The sequence below is a fragment of the Phoxinus phoxinus genome (genome assembly GCF_949152265.1).
Source record: "Phoxinus phoxinus genome assembly, chromosome: 9".
Taxonomy (NCBI): domain Eukaryota; kingdom Metazoa; phylum Chordata; class Actinopteri; order Cypriniformes; family Leuciscidae; genus Phoxinus; species Phoxinus phoxinus.
In genome coordinates, this window is record NC_136884.1 from 1,301,748 (window position 1) to 1,313,527 (window position 11,780).

Sequence of the window (11,780 nt, forward strand, 5' to 3'; positions counted from 1 at the left end):
AAAAGTAGTTAGTTGATTCTTTAAAGGGGGGGTATAATGCGCTTTTTCACAAAATGTAAAATAAGTCTGATGTCCCCAGAGTGTGTGTGTGAAGTTTTAGCTCAAAATACCCCACAGATATTTTTATATCGCATGTTAAATTGTCACTTTGTGAGGGTGAGCAAAAACACACAGTTTTGTGTCTGTCCCTTTAAATGCAAATGAGCTGCTGCTCCCGGCACAGGGGGCGGAGCTACAACAGCTCTACACACACACACACACACACACACACTGAACATTTCAAAAACTTTTAGCCTTTTATGTTCAAACTGAAGTCAGAAAGAGACTCAAGAATAAGTGTTACTTCTGAATTTATGTAGCGTATGTGTAGTTATCTTCTAGTCATTAATTAGCATATTCTTTCTTGATAATCTATAAATCGCGTTCTCGGGGGCGGGGTTTATGTAAATTCAAGGGTTGGTGATGTCACTAACCCGTGAGCAAGCTCCTGTAGTTTGTTGTAGTCCTTAAAAAGCTATTTCTTCAAAAGCAAATATCTCCTTTTGCTTTTAACTTTGTAACTTTGCAGATGTTGTTTATGATCAAACCGATTACACACTAACTAAAGTTAGAAAAGTCAAATCATAATCAACCACCCCTTTAAGGAGTAACGAAATATTGTAACACAAAAAGTAACTTTCCCCAACTCTGTTAACGACACATTCGCATGTTTGCCGTTCTCAGATGTTGGTTGATGGTCACATGACATGTAATCTCAGCCTCGGATGTCACGACCACGGACCGTTGGCTGAACGTCTGGTGCATAACGCACACAAAACTGGTTTTGAAGCCGTCATCTGATTGGCTGAAGTGTGTGTCGCGTTCTTCTTTAACGATCTGCCTGGATACAACGCCATTGCGGAGCCAAACCCCCTCATGGAAGAAGAAAATCCGTCATGTTTACATCAGGATCGGCATTTTCAGAAGTATGTGAAGTTTGCAGCAGAGACTTTTTAAAACTAAACATTCAGCAAACATTATGGGAACGTTCTGAATTTGTAAAAAATTGTGTATTGCCAGGTTGTTTTTTTATTTTATTTTTTTATTGTGTAGCCTATTTATGTGGTGATGTATATGTACTGTGAAAAAAAAAAAAAAAAGTATATGTACTGTGAAGTTTCCAAGTACAATTTTCCACAACGTGGATAATAATAAAGTAAAGTAAAGAAACAAGTATCCGTTTAAAAAAAGTTATCGGACCGTCCAACTAAAACGTTTCAGAAAATGTTCCACGAACGATGTATAAATAACATTTTGAGAAGGTTATTAACCCATTTGTGCCGGATGCTGCGCGCCGAAACATTATATCTACCGCCGGTTACTGCGTTGCGCAACTCTGAACCTCCTGCCGGCTGCTGCGTAGCGCAGCATTTTGTATTCGTCATACTTTTAATGACACGTGCAGCATATAACGCACTGTCATAGGTTCAAATACACACGAGGTGGGTCTTGTTGAGTTTTCAAAGACCACGTGACCACCCAAATGTACTGTGGTTCGCTGAAAATCACGTCAATCAATCAGACATACACGCGCATTTGTTTTGGATTTTTGAAGACGCGAGTGCGAAAATGGCAACGACAGAAGAGGATTTTGACAGCGAGGGCAGTGACATTGACTTGGAAGATAGTGAGGAGTTTGGAAGATAGTGAGGAGTTTAGTGAGAAGTTTTGCACCTTCCTCTGCACCGCGAGTGCTTCATGTACCAAATGTACCACGTCGTTCGTCACAAATGATTTGATCTGACTCTTGTCTGTCTCTCTCTCTCTGTGTGTGTGTGTGTGTGTGTGTGTGTGTGTGTGTGTGTGTGTGTGTGTGAGTGCGTGTGTGTGTGTGCGCGTGTGTGTGCGTGTATGTATGTGTGCGTGCGTGCGTGTGTGTGTGCGTGCGCGTCTATCTGTGCGAGGATAATGCTGATAAAGCCAAAGAGGAGAGATTTGAGCCATGGAGCTCAGAGACTGATACTCTTCCCAGTTCCTCCTCAGGACTTTCCCCACCTCTCTCTGATAACAAGATGCCTTGTTCAGTGTGTTGGCATGTTTAAAATGTTATTTGTTATATTTTATATAATTGATTTATATATTAATATATTTTTTTTTCTTCCCCATATGATTTTGAGAATTTTTTGAAAAATGTGTTGTTATGTTAGTGCTAAGGGAGCATGTTTTAATCAAACCTGTGATTCTTACCTTCAAAATGTATTTTATTTCATGTTTCTAAGTGCTACAGAGGCTTAGATATTCAGGTTTTGGTAGACGTTGACAATTCGTAGTATTTTTTCAGAAAACCCTCAGGAGATAAGGACATTTATCCTAGAATAACATAGGTTTTTATAGGCGTTTTTAGCAGGCGTTTTAGGAGTAAATGGGTTAAAGGCCAGATAACTTTGCACGGACATTTAACGTTACTGGAAGAACGTTTGTTCATAACGTTAAAGGGTTAGTTCACCCAAAAATGAAAATAATGTCATTAATGACTCACCCTCATGTCGTTCTAAGCCCGTAAGACCTCCGTTCATCTTCGGAACACAGTTTAAGATATTTTAGATTTAGTCCGAGAGATTTCTGTCCCTCCATTGAAACTGTATATACAGTATACTGTCCATGTCCATAAAGGTAATAAAAACATCATCAAAGTAGTCCATGTGACATCAGTGGGTTAGTTAGAATTTTTTGAAGCATCGAAAATACTTTTTGGTCCAAAAATAACACAAAATAAGACTTTATTCAGCATTGTATTCTCTCCCGGGTCTGTTGTGAATCCTTCACAGTTACGCTGATGGCGTAAGACGCTGATGACGTGTTATCTGGTGCGCCCGAGCTTCATTTATAGACTGAGGGAAACGCACGCTGTAAAAGTGTCTCATCCGCGACATGCACATTTACGCACCATTAAAAAAATGATATCCACGCAAACAATGTAGAATAGCTTGAATATAGCGTGCGTCTCCCTCAGACTGTAAACGAAGCTCGGGCGCACCAGATGACACGTCATCAGCGTCTTACGTCAGCAGCGTCACTGCGGAGTCCTGAACGCAGATTCACAACAGACCCGGGAGAGAATACAATGCTGAATAAAGTCTTATTTTGTGTTATTTTTGGACCAAAAAGTATTTTCGATGCTTCAAAAACTTCTAACTAACCCACTGATGTCACATGGACTACTTTGATGATCTTTTTATTACCTTTATGGACATGGCCAGTATACTGTATATACAGTTTCAATGGAGGGACAGAAAGCTCTCGGACTAAATCTAAAATATCTTAAACTGTGTTCCGAAGATGAACGGAGGTCTTACGGGCTTAGAACGACATGAGGGTGAGTCATTAATGACATTATTTTCATTTTTGGGTGAACTAACCCTTTAAGAGAACATCCGTTAGCTGGGATATTGGCATTAAATGTTCCTCCTCTGAATGCTCTCCTCAGTCTCCACGTTCAGCGAGTGAGATGTTCAGATCCCGTGTGTCAGATTCAAACCTGATCAGATGGAGCTGCGGACCTCCTGTTGTCACTCCCATAAGGCCATGCTTTCTCCCATCATCCATCACGGCTGTCACGTCCAGCTCGGCGGCCGCAGGGATTGGTAGATGTGAGATCTGAACTTCATTACGAGCCGATCGAACCTCCCGCCGGCTTTCATCATGAGCGATGCATGTCAGTCTCCTCCGGGATCAGATCTCTGTCATATAAAAGCTTGAGGAAATCATGCAAAAGCTACACACTTTTCAATTTGCATTGATGTCACTTAATTTCAATAAAGTACAATAATGTACTTTTTTTGGCTTAACAGTTTTGCATGAATAATTCAGTACCGTTTCGTGAGCCGCCTAATCCAAAAGATTCATTCACAAATTTTTGCTCATTGTGTGACCCTGGTACCTTGCAAACACATTTTTGTTATACGTCAACCTGATATCTTGCTCTCTGGAGATAGTTCGAATCGAGAAATCCCATTTGTGTGTGCAATATGCATCAGTCAGGAGTCAGGACTGAATCTAAATGCGCTCTCACCAGCAGACGAAACACTGAGGAAACACCATCAAATCCTCATGATGTCTCTCTGCAGACGGCCTCTCTCGCCCACGCTTCTCTGAGGAGCACACGGGGTTAATGAGACACACATGAACCTCCTCCAGACGTCTGTGTGTGTGTGTGTGTGTGTGTGTGTGTCCAGCAGGAGGCAGCGTTCGGGAACACATGCAGACCTCCAGCTCTCCTGCTGCTTCTCATCACTCTTGTGTTCTGACAGAAAGAGAAACAGTTTGTGTTTCTCAGCGCGGCCGGGTTCCTCTCGCTGACCTCTGCATGCCCACTGGAATAGTAGGATGAATAGTATTATTACATGAACGTATGGCAGAATGCTATTCTGAATCCAGCACTAGTGGTTACTGCACAGCACACAGCGAACACTGAATCCCAGCTAATGGAACGTTCTGGCGAGGTTCTCATGAACAAACATTCTTCCAGAAATCTAAATAGAATGTTCGTTCTTGTTTCGGAACGTTCAGATGTTTGAAGAATGATCAAACGCGCAGCTTTGTTTGATGCGTTGACTTAAAGGATAATTCCGGTATTTAACACCTTGAGTCTATATTGTAGTTTGTTTTGGATGAACAAGAGTGGTGGACAACATTTTTTTGACAATGGTTCCTCTCTCGAGTTTTTGACTATAAAAGAATTGGCCATGGACCCATTTAACATTGGAGTCAATGGGCATGTCCGAAAATGTCATTAAAACAGCGAGCCAATAATGTTCGTTTACAAAACTGTTAAACTCACCGAGTGATTAGTGATGTTCGTTGATGATTATAAACAATATATCGTCGCAATATATGATTCCAATCCGTTTATTTTGCTATAGTGGAACTATTTTTTCAGAACCGTGTAACTTCCGCTCAATATTTGAATCTGAAGCGTTAGCACACTCCCGACCACTTGATGGCGATAACCGATGTTTATGTCTCGCGGGACACTCACGGTCACAGTCGAGTTCAACTTCATATTGCACTGGTCAGTGGTCACGTCTTTCAATATGGTTAGAATTTGTGCGGTCAAAAACTGCGGTAAAGAGCTCTGCTCGCTAGCCTTATGAGAAACGGAAGCGAGCAAAAAGACTACATCGACCAAATGTAAACAGCCCCCTTTCCGTTTCCGGTAGCGCATTTATATTAACGAGCACTCAGTCCTTCAACAGAATTCAATGGGATTTTACAAAATGACGAATAAAACACGACAGAAACTGTATTTCGCAACACTTTTTGTTTCTGGAAAATCAACGAACACCACTAATCACTCGGTGAGTTTAACAGTTTTGTAAACGAACATTATTGGCTGTTTTAATGACATTTTCGGACATGCCCATTGACTCCAATGTTAAATGGGTCCATGGCCAATTCTTTTATAGTCAAAAACTCGAGAGAGGAACCATTGTCAAAAAAATGTTGTCCACCACTCTTGTTCATCCAAAACAAACTACAATATAGACTCAAGGTGTTAAATACCGGAATTATCCTTTAAGTTCCACTGAAACAGGAAGTTAAGGCGGGACATATTGAATGACTCCACCCCCTTTTCAAATAGCCAATGGCGTTTAGTTCACCTCACAGACTGCAAAGCTACGTTTACACGTGGCTGGCTATTTTCATAAAAGGACATTTCACCCTCTCCGTTTTCAAAAATAACAGAGTGCACACCTGTCAGTTTTCAGGAAAGTGTTCGTTTACACGAACCCGTGTATATATGCTGTCTAGAGCATGCCAAACCTGTAGGTGGCAGTGTAACGAGAAGCTCAAGCCCACGTTAGCCAATCAGAATCCCCAAAATAGCAACAACAGCAACGAATCACTTCCTCTTTCTCTTTTGATTCTCTTCTGTTGTAAACTGTGACGTCGACGGCCTAAAACTCAGTTTTTCTCAGTTTACATGCAAACAAAATTTTCAAAAAATCTCCACTCTAGCCGGAGTTTTTATAAAGAATCGTTTTCAGAGGCGAATTCTCCGTTTGCGTCTAAACCAGGGCTGGGGACGTCCTGGAGGGCCACTCTCTTGCAGAGTTTAGTTCCAACCCTAATCAAACACACCTGAACAAGCTAATCAATGTCTTCAGGATCACTAAGGCTACAATCTAACCATGCACGTGTAAACGGGGCCCAAGTCGTACTTGACGGCACCATGGAAGCGAATCCGAGCGCTGATGATACGCTGGATTCAATAGTAGAGGTGTGAATAAATTCTATTCATTTTCATTCTTAACCAGCGTACAGTTGTGAAACGTAATCAAACTGGAGTGTTTGAGTGTTTGAGTGTTTTTTGCGTGTCTGTCAACGGTCGCTTTGGCCAGGTGGTGTTTATAGCATAGGGGGCGGAGCTTCAGATTCTAGAGAGCATTTGATTGGACAGAAGATGTGATGAGAAGCTGTGATGTCATACAAATCCCTGATCCATTTTAGTGGAAGAGAGAGACTGTAAGTTTTGAATGCTTATATCTCCTAAATGCAAATTTTGTCATTGTTTTGGAAAACACCAGCTTATTCATAACCTTAAGGCTAACATATTCATACCAAAAACATACTAAAAAATAATAATTTTGATTTCATGGGGACTTTAACGTCTGCATAACCAAAAAAAAAAAAAAAAAAAAAAAATTTTGAATGTTCAGAGAACAAAATGTCAGCATAACGTAATACTGAAAGGATGATTATGGGATGTGAAGTGTGTTCAATAGAATATACAGACCTCCTGTTTTCATCCTTTATCATCATCACCATCACTTATATACATTATATCATTATATCAATTACATTTAATGATCTCAGAAGTATTATCCGCTGGGAGATTTTTAATTTGCTACTGATTATATAATTTATAATGTTGGATAATGGACTAATTACTGTCATTGTTCGTCGCAACTAAGAGACGTTTTTGTAAGTTCACTGAACCCGCACACACACACACACACACACACACACACACACACACACACACACACACACACACACACACACACACACACACACACACACACACACGATGGCGATGCAAGTATTAAGAGAGCGAAAGGGACGTTTGGAGAGTTTAAAAAGTGAAAATGCTGTGAACTATACAGTACACACACTTTCCTTGAAGTAAAGGAGAGCTAGTGTGTATCGCTCAACCGCCTGTGGGACACAAACACAAACGGGACGACCTCAGATGACCCTCGTCTCTCTCGTTCACTAGATGTGGTGTGTGTATTCTAGTATGCTTAATAGATAGCAGGTTCCCTCAGGGTATCTGCACATTTTTTAAAGTCAAATTTAAGGCTTTTTAAGACCTTTTTAAGATCTGAAGAAATCAAAATTAATACCGTACATTAGGGGTTTGCAATATTAACAAAAATATATCTCGATATTTTCAAAGTTTTGTTGATAATAATTAGATGATATTTTACTGATTTTGTACTGGTACCATGGCTGGTTTAGGCCTGTTGTTGACAGCAGACTCGCAAAGATATTCATATTTAACATATTCTATCTATGCAATGGTCAGTTCACAGTAGTGACTGAAATAAAAAAAATTATTAAGGGGCAATATTTGCCGCCTTAAATTGATTTCCAGGGACATTTTCACCTAAATATGGAAATTATTTCTAAACGTATTTAGAGGTATGCATCACCTTTTATGTCAAATTCTAACATTCAAATTAAATTCTATTAGAATAAGACCGTACCACTGTCAAATTAAATAATTAAATAAAAAAACATCCGTGCAGAGGTGACACAGAAGCGGCATCCGAACTGTCATTACTATATTTACACTTAATTTGCAATTGCATAAATAAAGCTATTCAATATTTAAATATGAAATTATTTATAATTTTAACATTTTAATTAAAGGGTACTTTAAATATGCAACTAAACCCGCCAGTAGGTGGCAGTAAGTCACTGTCTTAATAAGCGAGTTGTTGGAGTTTTATTCAACCGATTTGTTCAAACGGCCGATTCATTCATTGAATCAAATGATTCGTTCAAAACGCGGATTTCAGTTTTTAAAAAAGAATCGCTGTCTGTTGGACTACAGTTTCATTATGAAATTCTCGTCGGCGAAATAAAGGGGGAAACAAACAATATTGCCATTATAAAAAGTAACACACAATGTTAACTTTATTGTTAGTTTAACTGTTGTATAAAATAAATAGCACATTTGCAATTGTGCACAGGAAAACGGCACTCTTGCTCGTGATATTCTAATATAACAACATAATATGATATAAATATAATAAGACAAAAACTCATTTGGGGACATATCTATAACTGCACTGACACATCACGCAGTGAAAGCAAGCATGAGAGACAAACGTGATGTCAGCTCGAACTCGCAGTGCATCGTACGTAGTTTAAACAATGATTACAATATCATCATAGTTCATAGACAATTCTAAGCTCAAAGAATGAACTTACTATTGAACTGACATTTACTCGTTCTCTTATCCTCTCCTCTCTCGCGCGCAGGAGACAGACGCAGGCTAATACGCTGCCGTAAATGACGCGAATTGTCACGTGAACAAGCAAATCCACAAAGATAGATTAATAATAAAAATAATACGTACGCTAATTAGATAGTTTTCATTTGGAAAGCATTTAGATACGTCGTCAAAGTGTCATCTAAAATTTAAGACCTTTCATAGGTAAAAATAAGACTTTTCATAAGTAAAAATAAGACTTTAAGACTTTTTAAGGCCTTAAATTTTAAATATCGAATTTAAGACCTTTTAATACTTTTTAAGGATCCGCGGGGACCCTGTCCCTTAAAGATTCAGATCGACTCGTTCAGATAAATAAAAGCGCTTCGTCCCGGAGCTGCTGAGATTAGAGTCGGAGAAGCTTGCGATGCGATAATATGTTCAGGCAGATGTCTAGAGGTCTGATGGCTGTTATCAAACGGGTCCTGTGGGCTTCACGCCGCATATATAGAAGATGATATATGGTGTTCAGCAGCCAAACAATCAGACGAGTCCTGCTAGATTTAGCTTTAGCGTTAAACATACACACACAAACGCTTGCTGTTCTATCATTTCCAATGACTTTTATATCCTCTAAATCCCCTTTTGCATTTTTACATCATCATCATTAAGACATTAGTTGTTTATCAGGTTGTTTTCCTCACGGAGAACATTAGTTGCTGGCAATTTCAGATTTTTCTTTCACATTTTTATGTAATGTTGGGAGGTTCAAAACAGAAGGTGTTTTGGAGAGGGGGACAATTTTTTTATAATTAAAAATGAAAGTTCTGTCATAATTTACACACCGCCACGTCGATCTAAACCCGTGTGAGCTTTTCTCTTCTGTGAAACATAAAAGATGTTTATTTAGCAGAATGTTTATGTTGCTCCTTTCAATACTCATAGATTCAATACAATAAATGTAAACAGACAGACAGATAGATATACAGACTGATAGACAGACAGACAGACAGACAGATGATAGACAGACAGACAGACAGACAGACAGATAATAAACAGACATATGACAGACAGACAGATGATAGATAGACAGACAGACAGATGATAGATAGACAGACAGACAGATAGACAGATGATAGATAGACAGACGATAGATAGACAGATGATAGATAGACAGACAGATGATAGACAGACAGATGATAGACAGACAGATAGACAGATGATAAACAGACAGACAGATAGACAGATGATAGATAGACAGACGATAGATAGACAGACAGACAGACAGACAGACAGAAGATAGATAGACAGACGATAGATAGACAGACAGAAGATAGATAGACAGACGATAGATAGACAGATGATAGATAGACAGACAGACAGATGATAGATAGACAGACGATAGATAGACAGACAGACAGACAGACAGACAGAAGATAGATAGACAGACGATAGATAGACAGACAGAAGATAGATAGACAGATGATAGATAGACAGACAGACAGATGATAGATAGATAGACGATAGATAGACAGACAGACAGACAGACAGACAGAAGATAGATAGACAGACAGATGATAGATAGACAGACAGATGATAGACAGACAGAAGATAGATAGACAGACAGATGATAGATAGACAGACGATAGATAGACAGATGATAGATAGACAGACGATAGATAGACAGATGATAGATAGACAGACAGACAGATGATAGATAGATAGACGATAGATAGACAGACAGACAGACAGACAGACAGACAGAAGATAGATAGACAGACAGATGATAGATAGACAGACAGATGATAGACAGACAGAAGATAGATAGACAGACGATAGATAGACAGATGATAGATAGACAGACGATAGATAGACAGATGATAGACAGACAGATGATAGACAGACAGATGATAGATAGACAGACAGATGATAGATAGACAGATGATAGATAGACAGACGATAGATAGACAGATGATAGATAGACAGACGATAGATAGACAGATGATAGATAGACAGACAGACAGATGATAGATAGATAGACGATAGATAGACAGACAGACAGACAGACAGACAGACAGAAGATAGATAGACAGACAGATGATAGATAGACAGACAGATGATAGACAGACAGAAGATAGATAGACAGACAGACAGACAGACAGAAGATAGATAGACAGACGATAGATAGACAGACAGAAGATAGATAGACAGATGATAGACAGACAGATAGACAGATGATAAACAGACAGACAGATAGACAGATGATAGATAGACAGACAGACAGATGATAGATAGATAGACGATAGATAGACAGATGATAGACAGACAGATAGACAGATGATAAACAGACAGACAGATAGACAGATGATAGATAGACAGACAGACAGATGATAGATAGATAGACGATAGATAGACAGACAGACAGACAGACAGAAGATAGATAGACAGACGATAGATAGACAGACAGAAGATAGATAGACAGACGATAGATAGACAGACAGACAGACAGACAGACAGACAGAAGATAGATAGACAGACGATAGATAGACAGACAGAAGATAGATAGACAGATGATAGATAGACAGACAGACAGATGATAGATAGATAGACGATAGATAGACAGACAGACAGACAGACAGACAGACAGAAGATAGATAGACAGACAGATGATAGATAGACAGACAGATGATAGACAGACAGAAGATAGATAGACAGACAGATGATAGATAGACAGACGATAGATAGACAGACAGATGATAGATAGACAGACGATAGATAGACAGACAGATGATAGATAGACAGACAGATGATAGACAGACAGAAGATAGATAGACAGACAGATGATAGACAGACAGACAGACGATAGATAGACAGACAGATGATAGACAGATAGATATAGATATAGATAAATAGAAGTGTAAATACTGTGCAAACACACACACACACACACCCTTATAATTAAAACATGAACATTTCTGCATAAGCTCATCCCTATTACGCTAAAGAAGCAGATACAGTAATGAGTGTTCAAACTTCTCTCAAATTAACTAAACAGCAATTACACAAACAAGAGCAAGTCACTTAAACATTCAACTGCGCTCTCTCTCTCTCTCTCACACACACTCTCTCTCTCTCTCTCTGTCTCTCTCTCTCTCTCTCTCTCACACACACACACTCTCTCTCTCTCTCTCTCCCTCACACTCTCTCTCTCTCTCTCTCTCTCTCTCTCTCACACTCTCTCTCTCTCTCTCTCTCTCTCTGTCTCTCTCTCTCTCTCTCTCTCTCTCTCTGTCTCTCTCT

The 11,780-nt window shown here is 39.3% G+C and overlaps 1 long non-coding RNA gene across 1 annotated transcript in view; it reads right to left on the reverse strand.

The window, feature by feature from the left end:
• LOC307004619 overlaps window positions 1-11,780 on the reverse strand; it is a 73,537-nt gene that overhangs the window by 843 nt on the left and 60,914 nt on the right. The window contains exons 9-11 of the long non-coding RNA XR_013799081.1: window positions 4,246-4,352; window positions 4,052-4,130; window positions 3,518-3,719 (exon numbers count right to left, since the gene is read on the reverse strand). This is a non-coding gene — a long non-coding RNA (uncharacterized lncRNA). The remainder of the gene's footprint in view (window positions 1-3,517; window positions 3,720-4,051; window positions 4,131-4,245; window positions 4,353-11,780) is intronic.